The sequence below is a fragment of the Anneissia japonica genome, unplaced genomic scaffold, assembly GCF_011630105.1.
Source record: "Anneissia japonica isolate Jap-2015-1 unplaced genomic scaffold, ASM1163010v1 scaffold3262_len730253_cov190, whole genome shotgun sequence".
In the NCBI taxonomy this organism is placed as follows: Eukaryota; Metazoa; Echinodermata; class Crinoidea; order Comatulida; family Comatulidae; genus Anneissia; species Anneissia japonica.
In genome coordinates, this window is record NW_022732572.1 from 379,419 (window position 1) to 384,474 (window position 5,056).

The window sequence follows — 5,056 nt, forward strand, 5'->3', positions numbered from 1 at the left end:
TTGTTATTGTAAGAACAGATTCTGATTTCCTAGTGCTGGGATTTAACCCAAACCAACAATAGAAATCCATGTCCTTTCTAACATTAGGCCTAATACAGTAGATTTGTTTGATTTGGCTTGTTTAAAAAGAAAAAGTAGTATCTTTAATCATTAAGCATTATTTTAAAATTGTTTATTAAATATTTTTACTGATCACTTCTATTTTATTTGACCTAGTCCTCCATCAACAGTATCCATACCACCTGAAGAAGGTAAAACGGGCATTTTTGCTGTCACTGACTATATCTTTTTATAACTTATGTAATAAGTTCGCAGCTGACTCGATTTTTAACTAATGTTTGAACTATAATAATAATTAATTTAGAAAAAATAATTCTCCATTTTCGAAAAAAGAAAAAAAATGTCATCCAATGTTTCTGGAACAAGGTTAAACACACTTTACTGTGTAGGTAAGAGATTCCCCACATGAACTGTCATTTTTTTCTGTGTTTTTTTTTTCAGGTTAAAGAAAGTTGTATGATCTAGACCTCACTCATAGTCATACTCCTAATGAAGTTCATGTAAGTATAATATATCTGAAGAATGTACTTTATTCAAAAGAAATATTTATAATAATAAAGCAAAGTCTTATTTTTATTTGCGAAACCTTCCAATAGTACATTGTAAATTAGGTAGTAGTTCACAATTCACATAGACACATACTATACACCTGTCTCTTATACACATCTAGATGTGTATAAGAGACAGGGCCACCTGAAAGCAAAGGTCCCAGCTTTAATCCCTCGAGATAATAATCAACTTATTTTATATTAAGGAATTGTTTTTACCATATCACAAAATTGTATCGACCAGTTAGGTATTGATGTGGTACAGGTTTGGATTGTTACATTATAAAATAGGGGTGTATTTTTTGTTTATGGTAAATTGAGTTTCTTAAATTTAATTACCAGTATTATTATGTACAGTATTAGATGATGTGATTCGTATTTTATGTTATAAAATTTTTATACTTCCTTATATTTTTTATTGCATTCAACATTATAATATTTTATTTACATTAATTTCTTTTATATTAACACCATCTATCTTTCCTATCAGGAAGGCGGATCAAGAACTTCAGACATCTACTTGACCGTTTTTTGAGCTGAACCGCACTACACTTACCCACCAAGCAGTATGTGACATTTGTGTGCAGCTGACAGGGAAGAATATGATATATTGTAAATAAAATAATATAATGTAAATAATTAAATAAATGAAAAATAATTTAATATATTTGTAATTAAAGTATAATGCAGTAATTGTTTCTATGGTTCTAATCAATAAATGCATCACTATTATGTTCAGTTACATGTTTGTCCAAGTTTATTGAGTGTGAATTGTACTTCATATTTTTGCAGCATCATAATTTTCTAATATTCCGTGGAATAGCAGTCATACAATTAGTTTTTTTTAATTAGGCAGCAGCTGTGTTTTGTTTTAAAAAAATCATGATGCTGTAAATTACATAATATTCTTTAGTTTCTTTTTGTACAAAACAAAATATAGACACACTATAACATCAGAAGTTGGTGGCCATTTTGAATATATAATTACAATACCAATGTTCATTAATGCACAACACCTTAGAAGTAGCATGGTACTGCTGGAGAAACACCAATGTCCAAGTCTGTTTATTTATCCAAGATTTTTGTTTTGGCGGACATTTTGAAAAGTGACAGCCATTTTAATGAAAGTATTCTTGAAATATGCAGCTAAATTTGGCATAGAATCATTCCTATAGAGATTTGAAAACATGCAAAAATACTTACAACACATGATATTATTATTTTTTTTTAATTCTTAACATTTAACTGTTTAATGTGAAATTTGAGGAGACTGGCAGCCATTTTGAATATACAATTAGCAAAGTTCGGTGATGCATATCACGCGTAACGCCATCCTCGTTCCGTTATCAAGTGATGGTTTTATAGATTTTTCATTCTTCGGGGTCCAAGCCTCAATATATTATGATATATTGCACTATACAATAAGCTACAATAATTACTATACATTAATGCCTATACCTTATGTTTACACACAACAGTCACAGATTTGTATTGGAAAAGTGTCCTCATTTTGGTCGAAACGAATAATGTTCAAAAATCCGTAACTCTGCTTTGGCTTATCCCATAGGAATGGTTGACCCCTCATTTTAATCCTATTTTTATGTACAATCCATTGGTATTACTTCTAAAATGAAATATTTAACTTTAAAATTGCATGAAACTGCCTAATGAAACTCTTTGCCATAATTCTGCCATAGGCTCTAGGCCTACTTCTTCTAGTTCCTATAGGCTCATTCCCACAGCCGTTGAAATTTTTTATTTGACCCGATGTCAAAGGTTATATTTTATTTGTAATTGTGCCGAATGTAAATACGCCGAATGTAAATGCACCGAATGGTAAAAGGGCCGAATGAAAATGCGCCGAATGGTAAAAGAGCCGAACGTAATGGTAAAAGGGCCGAATGAAAATGCGCCGAATGGTGAAAGAGCCGAACGCAATGGTAAAAGGGCCGAATGTAAATGCGCCGAATGGTAAAAAGGCGAACGTAATGGTAAAAGGGCCGAATGTAAATGCGCCGAATGGTAAAAGAGCCGAACGTAATGGTAAAAGGGCCGAATGTAAATGCGCCGAATGGTAAGCTGTTACCGAAGGCAGCGATGGCGTTCCATACCTCATCGTATACGATCTTTGATCATACTTCCTGGTTGGTTGCAAGAGAGTCGTCGGCGGCCTAATAAGGGAGAGAGTTAAAAATTGTATCCTAACTTAGGTTAGGCTTTATTTTGTTCACTTTTTCAGGGTATAATTTGAAGGATATTCTTCTGTCAAGTAGTAGACCTAGGCCTAGGCTTATGCATTTTTATTAACTGAATAATACTGTGACCCAGCCTAGGCCTAGGCCAACCCAAGGGTCTAGGAGTCAGGACTAGGTAGGTAGGGAACTAGGCCTAGTTCCCTACCTAGTCTATATAGCCTCAGTAGGCTAGGCGAATAGGGCAGGCCTAGGCCTACTTCTACACCTAGGTTAGGTCTACTACTACGAACGTGTATAACTAAGCCTAAAGCCAGGGAGGCTAGACTAGGCCTAGCTAGTTATGAAGCATGCTACTGCATATACCTTTTTGGTGATGTTTATTTACTGTACCTTACTTAGTGATATAAATAAGGAGGGAGGCTTAGAAGAGTCATTAATCTTGCTCGGGGACTCCCTCCTTTTGATTCTTGATTGGGTAATATAATATAATACGCCTTTTTTATGAATCGGTATCAGTGGCGTATCTAGAAGTCTTGAATTTGAAGGCGTAATTGGTGTGCTCGATGATCAGTTTAGGGGCGCTAATTGCAAAATATGGTGATTTTTGGGGGATGGGGGAGTGAGTGTAATTTGGGGGAGGGGCGCATGCCTCTCTCCCCCTCCACCGCCCTCCCCTAGATATGCCACTGATTGGTAAACAAACATCCCAAGGCACATAACCAACAAAAATAGGGCTAAATTCTTGATAGGTAAAGGAATAAGTAGCTGTTTTTAGCCGTGAGAAAAAATCATGACTATTATAGAAACCAGGAGCTTGGGATTAGAAGGTGATTGCATCTTGACCACTAAACCATTCAACTTGACTCATTTTAATAGTCGCCCAAAGCAGATTGACATTTTTTGGAACCATGGTCAGTCAGTTCTTGAGAAGTTAGGTCAGTTGAAATTGGGCAACACAATCATGTTGTTGTTTTGAGTAATTTTTGTTTGAATATATGAGTTGACGGTGGCTTAATGCAGAATGTGCAATCCCATTGACTGGTTTTAAAAAATTTCTTTACAGAGCTTGACTTCCTTTGAAATCATACCAGCCATAGATTAAACTACAGGATGAACAATTAAGATGTGATGCTACGATTTAGAAAGACATCTGGAGGTGGGCTATTGAGGCAGAGTTTAGGGAGTGGGGGGGGAGGGGAGTCTTTCAAACAAACCATTTAGGTAAGTCATCTTTATTTAACATGATTTTTGTCTATCAAGTGTAAAGTTGAGTTTGTCCGCACCTGTTAGATTGGCTGCTCTGTAATATACCATTATCGTGTTTGACAGCATTTGAGAAAAAAAAAAACATACAGCAGTTGTGTGGAAGAGTGTCATACTCCAGGCCATTCTTTAAAATATAAAATGCATATTGCGTGCAAGTCTCCAATACACTTCACTGTATTTGCTTGGACGGTTGCATAATACACAAAATCGGTGACTGGGAAACGTGGTCATGTGATGTATAGTGGGTCTAACTTGCAGTATAATCGGTGTAAAAGTATAGGAGAATGTAATATTATGGTTGTGAAAACAACCACCTACTGTTAACATGACAAATACATGGCAAGGAAAGGCATTGTGATTACTCAAAATATACTTATTCTAGTGTTCTCTAGCTTTTTAGGCTTTGGAATTTATGTGATCCTTTGTGAGCTAGCTTATAAATAAATCTATGTCCCACTTGCAGTTCGTGGATCAAAGACTCCAATATACATAAACAGGCAGTAGTAATGCATTGGCCTACACTAACATTTTTCAAAAAAAATTCTATATTTGGGGGGGGGGGGCAATAGAGGAATATTAGCAAACCATCTCAATATTCTCAAGTTAAATTTCCAATAAATTTGGTATAGTTTACTGGCGTTCCAACCAAAATAATTTGACATCAACAATGTACCTTACAACACATCACCGACACAGTCTGTGTATATTTTATACCCACTAGAGAGGTCATGTGATCCGAGACTGATTGTCTATTAGCTAATACTACCGTGTCTGGTCAATCTACGAGAATTTTGCTTTGGAAAGGTGCTAGAGAGAATTTTTCCTAAAAAGGCTCACTCCACATGCTCGGCTGGATGTGACAATAACATTACCCACATACTGTAGGCGGATCAGTGGGGAGGGGGGTCCCAGACCTCTCCTTGAAAAAAAAATAAAGAAAATAAATAAATTTTTTAAAAAAATAAATCTAGACCTATCTTTTCAGGA

At 35.4% G+C, this 5,056-nt stretch overlaps 1 long non-coding RNA gene across 1 annotated transcript in view; it reads left to right on the forward strand.

Annotated features, from left to right (window-relative positions):
* The window catches only part of LOC117115709, a 1,451-nt gene extending 161 nt beyond the window's left edge, over window positions 1-1,290 (forward strand). The window contains exons 2-3 of the long non-coding RNA XR_004446596.1: window positions 502-560; window positions 1,099-1,290. This is a non-coding gene — a long non-coding RNA (uncharacterized LOC117115709). The remainder of the gene's footprint in view (window positions 1-501; window positions 561-1,098) is intronic.
* The last annotated feature ends 3,766 nt before the right edge of the window (window positions 1,291-5,056 follow it).